Source organism: Coptis chinensis, chromosome 4 (genome assembly GCF_015680905.1).
Source record: "Coptis chinensis isolate HL-2020 chromosome 4, ASM1568090v1, whole genome shotgun sequence".
NCBI lineage: Eukaryota > Viridiplantae > Streptophyta > Magnoliopsida > Ranunculales > Ranunculaceae > Coptis > Coptis chinensis.
This window is the reverse complement of record NC_141459.1, coordinates 38,933,592-38,944,397: the sequence shown is the minus strand read 5'-3', so window position 1 is coordinate 38,944,397 and position 10,806 is coordinate 38,933,592. Positions and strand designations below refer to the sequence as shown.

The 10,806-nt window shown below is 40.7% G+C and overlaps 1 pseudogene; it reads left to right on the top strand.

Moving 5' to 3' along the window:
• Nucleotides 1-693: 693 nt before the first annotated feature.
• Nucleotides 694-1,867, top strand: LOC147503446 (uncharacterized; annotated as a pseudogene).
• The last annotated feature ends 8,939 nt before the right edge of the window (nt 1,868-10,806 follow it).

Here is a 10,806-nt window from a genome sequence, read left to right as displayed (position 1 = left end):
ATTACTAAAAATCTAGTTTCACGTAACAGTACGAAAATCGAGATTTCTGATCAAATGATGCAGAAACTCATAAAACGTTATTTCACAAAAGTTGTTCCAAATTAAATTTTCTACATGACATGGAGGTTGTTTTCCATTTTGAATGTTAGCCACTCTTTACAGATAATAAACAAAGATAGAGATTTACTTATAATTTTCAATAAGCAACCAAAACTTGATTTTTATGTTCTCATCATTATGTCCTAGACATTACAATCCAAACATAACAATAATAATATAATATAAATTCTCTTAACACAATATCAATTCAAAAAAAATTAAATAGTGTCTACTCACTTTGGATTGAATGCTAGTAAAAGAATATCAAAGCTTCATTTTCTCCAATCATTTTTCTTATTCCTCTTCTATTTCTTTCAATAAAAAATATTCTTATTTTCTCCAAAGAATAGGCCCAAGACCATACAATGCCCCAAGAGGTAAACCTAAAGAGGAGATATAAAAGGGAAGTGAGGGGAGAAAGGAAGGGGAGGCAACTCATGAGAAAGAGGGGGAGGAGAAATGAAAAGGAGTGGAGGTGAACTACGGTGGCTTGATCCCGAAATGGGTACGTAGGCAACCTAATTGGTGCAGCCGATCCAAAATGAGAGCCGGAGTACGAGTAAAGTTATATTTCGCGGTAATGGGTTGCAACAAATGGCGCCATCTATGGGGATCGGTTTCTCAATAGCTTCAGCTCGTTTTTTCACCACTGAGGACTTAGTCACCGACTCATTCGGAACCGGGAGTGAGTCAATCAAAAAATTATTGGTGGGTTGGTGTCGTCTAACAACAGTTCTTAAAGGATCGAGTTTGATTGTGGAGAGCAAATTACCTAATGAAATACTCAAAACAAGCAGCTCATTTGATGCGAAATCAGGTGATAGTTTGATTAGATTTCATAAATGGGGTATGAAGAAATATAAGATGAAGACATGTACTTTCGAAGGGGGGATAGCCCTCGCCCTAGCTTTTGAACCGGTATTAGGAAGAAAGATGTTTATGCATTGTGGAATTTGGTTAATGAGATACGTGAGAATGATGTTGGTGTATTGAGTACTGAGAGTCTGAATGAAGTGATGTCTTTGTTTGGAAGTTCGGTCAAGGGGAGTGACGGTGGAAGAATATTTGTTTTGAGTTCTGTGGGGACCAGCCAAAATTGATTGGAACAACCTTGAATGGAAATTCATTGAAGACGACTTATACGAGCACATCAATGCTCCTAAGTGGTTTGATTTCTCCGCTCCAGACGACTTCGGTGTCCATAACGAAGCTTGGTTTTGTAAAGCTGAGTCTCGGCATCCGAAGACAGCTGAAGATTTTGTTAGATCAAATTCTAAGTTTACTTCTAAGGTGAAGCAACATTTGAGATCAATTAGTGCTTCTAAAACTCTTCCTTTTCGAGATCGTAATCTCAAAGGAGGGTTTATGTCATTGACAACAACATCCATGAATCGGAGAGTGAACAAATCCAAAACATTTACACCACCTCAAGATAGAGTACAAGAAGATCAGGAGAATGAGAATCCCAATTTGTCAACTCCTTCAAATAGCAAAAACATGAAATTAACAGAGAAGAAGAAAATTTTGGAGAAATCTCCTTTAGATTTGCTTCAAGAAGAGTGGAAATCGAAGTTAAAGAGTACACTTTAGGCGAGTAATTTGTTTGTTGGGAGAGAGATTTTCAATCAGATTACTGAGTTTTGTCACGAGTTGAAGAAAATGGTGATGAAGAGAAAGGAAGGAGAGAGTTCTAAGACATTGAATGAGAGAGAAGCTGTTAGAAGGAGAGAACTCTGAGGAGAGTTTGGAAGATGTGAAGAAACTTGAGGTTGTGGAAGAAAATAAGCCTTTGCTTGAGGTGGAGAAGGGTGTTCTTCAGGAAGCAGAGCAAAATAACAGGGGGTAGTGGAGCAATTTAAAGAGAAAGGGAGCCACCGTGAGTATATATCATTTTCGGTAAAGAAGCCAGATCAATGGAAATGTTCTGGATATTAAAGCCTTGCCTAGCTAAGTAAAAGAGTCAAAACTTCTTTGAGAGGAGATTTTGTGGTGGAAGTGTGTGCTGCATTTTGGGTTTTGTGCTGTATTTTATCTGTGGGCGTTCAAGGAGGAGATGAAGTGGAATGGAAGGGTGTTGGATGTGGCGATTGTGATTCTGGGACTGGTATTTGCTGTTTCATGAACATGGACTTCTCGCTTTGAGATTTCTTTGTAAAGGAGGTCACGGTTATGGTGAGCTAAGAGTTTTGTCACTGCTCCACCTTCGATTCTATTCCCACAAATCATTCAGTTCAGGTTACTACTACGATTCCGCAACTACGCGGTCGATTAGTGAACGTGATGGACTTGTGCAAAAACTCTGAAGGTGCTTCACGTGACTACTAGAAAACGATGCAGTAGGGTGTGCTACACGTTGTTATGCAATTATTGTATGCTGGTGCTGCTGCCATTATACAGAGGTCAGTTTCGATGGTGGATATGAGTGGTGTGACTAACTGGTAGTGCTGATTGAATAAGGGTGGTGCTCTTGACTGGTTCTCTGTGAGTTTGGATGCGGTCCATTGTTGTGGTGGTGGTCGATGGGTGATGTTGTCTGTCGGTGGTGGAGGAAGAAATGGTGTGTTGACTGTTGATTTGGTGTATGTGGTGACTGATGGAGGTGGTGTTATCTTTGTTGTCTGTAGACGATAGTGGTGCTTAGAAGTGTGGTGGTACTGCCGTCTGTTGAAGTCATTTTGAGCGGTGTTAGTGCTCATGTATAGAAGTGCTAGAATGGTGAAGTGTGCTTGCTTCAACATCTCCCAAAGTGTGCGGTAAAAGTGAGGTGTAGTGTGTGCTTGAGGTGAAGCAAACGAGTGAGTAGAGAGTTGTCTTTCTGTGGCTAGTGATCGACTGGTGAAGATGGAGGTGTCACTTCTATTCAGCAAGAGAAAATATTCAAAGGTGTTTTTCTGCGATTATTAAGATAGATAGGAACAGGAGGTGTTTGACAAATGGTAGCGAAAGGGAGCAAAGATCAAAGTGGTGGCGAACACTATAGGTCATCGATGACGGAGAAATGGAAATGACGGAATTGAAAGAGTAACATCCTTAATAGTGTAGGACATTGAAGTTGTACCGCGACGCGGATAGGTATAAGATAGAGAGATCCAAGCTTGCTTTGCAGCGAAAGTCAGTGCACAAAGAGTGTTCAACGAAATGCGCAGGAAGAGCTATGGATAGATAAGTCTTTTGTTATCTATTTTCTTTAAACACGAACAAATTTATTTCTAGTGAAGGTGTTTTAGTATACAAGAGCCAAATCTTGCCATTTGGTTAAGCTCATTGTCTGTGGAGTACGGTGGATGGGTGGGTCATAGAAAATGCATGAGTTGGACATACTTCTCAGAAGAGTTCTTCAATGCTTTTACTGCTTAAAATCGTGAAGTTCACGGAGGTTGGGACTGAGATCGATGGCTTGGAGAGTCCAAATATGGATGGTAAGATGATTACAAAAAAGGTGGAGAGACATACATCGCAGCAGGTTACAGAGAAAGAGAAAGATCCGATGTACCGCGAAACAAAGTGGAGATTGAGCTGGTATTGAGAGATGGATCTATCTCACCTCCTAAGCTAGAGAATGGGGGGGATGAGCCCTTCATGGACCGCAGTGTCCGAATCAAGCTTGGGGCGGAATGAGCTGCCTCTAAGCCAGAAAGCAGGGGAGATGAGCCCTCCGCAAGGTAGAGTTCCCAGATGCGCATTCCAAAGGAGAGCGGAGGGGTTCGAGAAGACCCTTCGCGGATATGTAGTGGGGTTATCCGAATGAGTGCGGGGGGATGAGCCATCCGCGGACCTTCGTGTCCGAATTAAACATGAGGCATGTTGAGCTATTCCAGGATGTGCATTCCGAAAAAGAGCGGAGGGGTTCGAGAAGACCCTTCGCGGATATGTTGTGGGGCTATCCGAATGAGTGCGGGGGGGATGAGCCCTCCGTGGACCCTCGTGTCCAAATCAAACATGGGGGCAAGCTGAGTTGCCCCTCATCAGACACCATTCCATAGCAGAGACAACAGGGGGGATGAGCCCTCCGCAGACATGAGATCCGAGTCAAACCTGGGGGCAAGCTGAGTTGCCCCTCATCAGACTACACTCTAGAGCAAAGATAGCGGGGGGGATGATCCCTCCGCGGACGTGAGATCTGAATCAAACGTGGGGGCAAGCTGAGTTGCCCCTCATCAGACTACACTCCATAGCATAGACAACGGGGAGGATGAGCCCTCCGTGGACATGAGATCTGAATCAAACGGGCAAAAGCCGAAGTTGCCCCTCATCGACTATACCCGAGCATAGACAATGGGGTGAGCCCTCATGGACATGAGATCCGAATCAAACATGGGGGCAAGCTGAGTTGCTCCTCATCAGCCTCCACTCCAGAGCATAGACAACGGGGGGCGGGGATGAGCCCTCCGCGGACATGAGATCCGAATCAAGCTTGGGGGCAAACTGAGTTACCCCTCAACAGACTCCACTCCTGAGTAGAGACAGTGGAGGGGGGGGGGTGGATGAGCCCTCCACAAGCCGAAGTTCCAAATTACAATTGGGAGCAAGCAACATATCTAAAAGGAACAATACTATTGAGTTCTACAAAAGAGAAATATAGGGGATGAGGCCTTTTGAGAATGGGATATCGAGTTGCATAAGTAAGTGCAAAGGGGATGAAACCCTTGGCGGATACAATGTTGAGTTCTACGAAAGGGAAATGAAATGGTGAGACACTCCGCGGACATGGTAGTGATTTGTATGAAGGAGAGCTTATGGCTAGGCTGAGACACTCCACGAACATAGCAGATGAAGTTTCGTGGAAGGAGAGCTTATGGGTCAAATTTGAGACTCTTACCGGCAGGGGGTAGAGAGAGAAAGAGAAACGAAGGGGACAAGACACACTGCGGACATGGTAGCGAGTTCTATGAAAGAGAGATGGTGGCTGAGGTTAGACACCCTGCGGACATGGGGGCAAGCTGAGCTGTCCCTAGATATGCTTCGTGCTTTCCGAATGAGAGCGAAGGGGATAAAACCCTTTGCGGATCCAATGCTGAGTTCCACGGAAGAGAAATGAAGGGGACGAGACACTCCGCAGACATGGTAGCGAGATCTATGAAAGAGAGAAGGTGGCTGAGGTGAGACACTCCGCGGGCATGGTAGTGAATTTTGTAGAGGAAAATGGATAGCTGGGGTGAGACACTTCGCTGGCATGAGGATTGAGTTTAAAGAGTGAGAGCGAAGGGGATGAGACCCTTCGTGGATACGCTAAGGAGTTATATGAACGAGAACCGATGGATTGAGATACTCCGCGGACATGATGATTGATGTGGAAGAGTGAGTGCCAAGGGAAAGAGGCCCTTCGAGGACTGGTAGAGAATTCTGTAAGGAGAGCTAATAGTAGAGAGAGAATGAGGACTTCGGGTCACGCGACCAAGGACGGTTAGCAAGGAAAACATCACGAAAGTAAGGCTTCTTCAGTCCCAGATTATTGGAAAAGGAATCGAGGAGTAGAGATTATTGATTGTTGACGCTCGCGGGATCATTGGAGATTTACAGAAAGAACCATATCAAAGAGGCTAGAAAGATAGAGAAAGCGTAATCAAGGAAAGAGGTTAGAAGAGGTGTAGTGCACATACATATAACAGAAATCTACGGAGATCTGGGATACACATAGTTTATAGGCTGAGGTTGGAGAGCTTGGGTAAGTAATGATGAAGGAAGAGTGAGACGAGTGAAGGATTATGATACAATTCGCGGCCAACAAAGTCACAGAGTCAAGAAAGATGAGAGTGCAAAGTTCCAGAGTACGCGGACAAAGACAATAGGGATTGAATACTTTACAGATATATGATCCTGTAGCAGAGTACATGGATATGAAACCTCCTGAGGAGAAGAAGATTGTATACAGTCTCAGGGTACTGCAGATATCTAGAGTTCAAAGAGAGAGACAAGGAGTTTCAGAGACTTCTCGGGTCCGCCGTCGTCATTGCCACCAAACCCAAGCGGGGGCAAATGTATTAGCCGTTTTCATGGATGGGCCATAGTATGTATTGGGCCCAAAGAATAGGCACAAGACCATACAATGCCCCAAGAGGTAAACCTAAAGAGGAGATATAAAAGGGAAGTGAGGGGAGAAAGGAAGGGGAGGCAACTCATGAGAAAGAGGGGGAGGAGAAAAGAAAAGGAGTGGAGGTGAACTACGGCGGCTTGATCCCGAAATGGGTACGTAGGCAACCTAATTGGTGCAGCCGATCAAAAATGAGAGCCGGAGTACGAGTAAAGTTATATTTCGCGGTAATGGGTTGCAACATCAACCATAACCAGGGGACATAAACTATATAATTTTTCCTTAATAGTTTCCAAATTAGATTACCAAATTAAATATCTATAATTCTATACATCCAAATTGGATTCCAAACTATACATCATGCTTTCAAATTAAAGCAAACATACCACACTATTTCGTACACAATCATTCGAATCGTACATCAAATTATGCCAAATTAGATTACCAAATTAAATAGCGGGACGAAGTCACGGGCAATTTCTAGTTATGAATATTATAGAATATTTCTAGTTATGAATTTAAAGAATATTTTTTTAAAGAATTTATTTATAATCAAAACACATTTACAAAATTTGACAATATTCAAATCAAAATCAAAGCAAGAAAGATTTTACTAAAGATGTTCATTGATTTAATTTTAGAAGAATAAGATTTGCTATTCAAAAAGAAGTTACGGCACAGTTTATTGCACGCTTGTCCTAATTATTTGTAGAACTCGTAATCAATAAAATTTCCACTTCATATATATACTAGATGATTTTATATATATATATATATATATATATATATATATATATATATATATATATATATATATATATATATATATATATGGGCTAGATCGACATACAGAAATGACATACGGAATTGACATACACAATACTACCTACCTACACAATGAACTAAAAGCTGATTTTATGGGGATGTGATCTCCACAACATGGAGATCATCTCTACAAAAAATCAGCTTCTTTGAACATGTCTAACTCTACTAAAAGTTAAATTCAAATTAGAAATTTATCTGACGGTCTAGAATTTTAACACTCTTTTGACAAGATTAGACATATCTGATTGAGCTAATTTTTGGTGAAGATACTATCCATGATAGAGAGATAATATCTACCAAAAATCAGCCCTTAGAGCAATGTGTAAGTCCGCTTTTGGATTGCGTATGTCATTTATGTATGTCGACATAGCCAGCCCGATATACTGGATGCTTTTGGGGACCATGCAGCACATTGCAGCCATTTTTCATGTTTCAAATACCTACATGATCGTGTCCCAGACATTTTATGTTATGCATTTTGGAGGGCTGGGGTACAAGTGAAGAAGGAGGCTCCCGTCAATTTTCTCATTGATCCAAATGGGGGCAGATCGACACTTTGGCCTACGGATGTCTTGATCTACAGTTTTTTTTAAAAAATTAAGCTAGGGTTAGGCAGACCCCCACCTGTATTGATTCAACTATTTCGTACATATATTTGGCCACTTGCATCATCATTTACAATACATTGCAGTCTATGATCTAGTGGAGGGACAAATTGTACAACAAAATTAGCTGCATCATGATGAGAAGCTAAATAGTCCGCAGCTCGGTTCACTTCTCTATAAACATGAGAGAAAGATATAAAAGTGAATTCCGATCTTTTCATATCTATAGCTTTTAGCATGTCCATGCAGAACCAAGGGGGTTTCTCCAGCTTGTTGATTGCATTCACAGCTTCTTGATCTACAGTTGGTCTTAGGAGAAGCATGCATGTGTTGATGTAACAAATTGAAGTCCCTCTGTTTGTTTGTTTTTTTTTTTTTTTTTTTGCTAAAAGGTAATTGATTAACTTGAAAGAATAAAGGTTACATGGAGAAAAAATAAAAGCATTATGAAATGACTGGACTAAGAAGGGTAAATCATTTGTGTACCCTTCTTAATACAATAGTTCTTAATGAGTAAATCTAAAGTACGTAGTGTTGTGGTTCTCAAGATGTCTCATGAATAGAGGTCGAGTCTGCCACCATACACTTTGTCCTTTAGTTAATCTTGCTCCATGTCTGGCACAACTATCTGCTCCCGAATTAGTTTCCCTCTAGATTGAGGTGATATTAATCCATGTTGCTTGCGATTTTAGTATCTGCCATCGTGCCCTTACTCTCTAGTACATGTTACCTTTTTGAAAAGCTTGAACTATTATAGAAGAGTCGGATTCCACCCATATATGTCTCCATCCCATTTCCAAAGCTTTTGTGACTCCTTCCACAATCGCATAGGTTTCAGCCATGTAGTTGGTTGTGATTCCCAAACCACCCGCTGCTGCCCCAAGGAAAGCCCCATTATGATCTCTATAAACAGCACCCCACCCTAAGTTACTTGGGTTACCCCTGGAGCTTCCATCAGCATTCATCTTTAGAATTCTAGGTGGGAGAAGATTCCAATAATATTCGAAGATTTTTGGAGATTTTCGAAGTTTGTTCTGAAGTTAGAAGGCTCGGAGAATCTTCAGATCTCTCATCGAATTTTCCATGTGCCCCGAGGACTTGTGATAAGCCCTTACTATTGCCCTTCGAATCAAGAAACAAATTTCTTTGAAGTTGGAAACCTTGTTGTCATACAATACCTTGTTCCGATTCTTCCATAGACTCACTAGACTTGTCAGGGAACATGCCTTCCACACATATCTAGAATTAGCGAACTATAGTGCTTACCCTGTTGTTGGATGTCGTTTAGTGATTCCATGCTCTAATTGAGATCAAAGCAATGGCCTGCATACTACCAAACCCTCCTTGCCAGCTCACATTGGAATAGAAGATGATCCAATGTTTCTTCCTGTTTCCTACAAATGCAACATCTCGAGGTCAACTGGATTTTTCTTTTTTTCAGTTGCTCGTATGTTCTAGTGGCACCATGGGCCAACTTCCAAGCTATTCCTTTCATTCTTGGTAGGACATGTGCACCCCATATGAATTTGCACCATACGGGTTTGTGGGCCTTGGTTCTTATATCTTCATGTTTTTGAGACGTTGAATTGTCCATTTTTCGTTGATAGCCATATTCTTTCATCCTCTCTGAAGCTGTGTGGTTGCTGAATTTCTGCGGTTTGTTGATCGGGCTTGAGAATGAGGACTTTGAGAAAATTGAGAAACATGAGGAAGTTTGTAGGGCAAATCATTATTGTTTTATTCCGTTCAGTTTCTTGGCACAATCGGTTGAGCTCCTTAAGAGATTGCAGAAAGTTATGAACATTAATGTAATGATAATTGGTTATGAGTTTGTAATTAGGAGGATATGATTTATCATTTAGAAAGGACTTGCGGTGGCAACTTGTTGCACGCTTATCTTAATTATTTATAAAACTAGTTATCGTTATCAATAAAATTTCCACTTGATTTTTTTTTTTTAAATGAACTATAAAATTTATCAAAATTTGAAAGAACCCCAACACAAAACAAATAAGTCTCATAATAATTTACCAATCAGAGTAATAATCTTTTCTCTTGAAATTAAAGTAAAACTTTTAATAAAATTATCCAAGCGTGCATTTAAGATTCCCATTCGTTCAATTTTATAAATGATAATTAAAATCACAATTATGAATATTGTCAACATTTGAAAAGGCACACTGATTATAAGATAAAATCAATATGATCAAGCCTTAAAAAAAAATCGTAAGTGTGTTTATTCACTTTTCAAGTGGTGCCCATTTGGTTTTGTTTTGGGTGTGGATAGGTATTTGTAAAATAAGTGGTGTCTTTATGACAATCCGAAAAGAGAAATGAGAGTGTTCGCTTTGCACAGAAGAGAGATGGAAGGACTCTTTTCGTTTAACACACGTTAGAGCATCTTTAGGTGAGACAATATCCTAGCATCAAATACCAAATTTTCAATAATTTAGTGTTTTTTCATTTTCAGGAGAGACACATATTGATGAAAACACCAAAAAAACACGAAAGCAAACACCAAAATTGCTTTGGTGCTGTATCAAATCTCTCTCGCAGTTAAACCGCGCGGTTTTTTTAACACCGCATGGGCTTGGGCTAAAGTGTGGGCTTCAATCACGCAGTTTTGCGAAAACCGCGCGAGAAATTTGAAAAAAGAAGAAAGAAGAAAGTTGATGTGCGACACATCGCGTGGTTTCTGAAAAATCGCATGGGCTTTGGCTTCTGTGGCGCGGTTTTGTGAAAGCTGCGTGAGCTATACGGCACAGTTTATTCAAAACCGCGTTATTTGATGTCAACTATTTGATATCGCTCTTGAAATTGGTTGGTGTTTTTTTGGTTTGGTATTTTGTTTGGTTCAAATATTTAGTGTTTTCTTGGTTTCTCTCCTAAAGATGCTGTTAGGTATTAAGGTTTTACTCTTTGCAGTGTCTCTTAGCAAGGAAGTGCACATTTTTTACACGTTCGACCATATACACAATTTTAGTATTTTACCAAAGACGCTTTTCCTTGGGTAATCAGAATTTCCACAAAAAAAAACAAAGGGCCTTCGGGCTTCGGTTCTTGCTTGACCACTTCCTTGTTTTGTGAAATTCAATACCCGTTTTGTTCTACTGGTTTTCCCTCGAGAACTCGTCAAAAACAGGCCGATAACAGAAGGGCTCCTGCACAGATAAAATATGCAGATAGTTTTACTAAGATGTACGGGTTCTTGCAAATATTTTACTTCAACACTAATTTCTGAAAGCC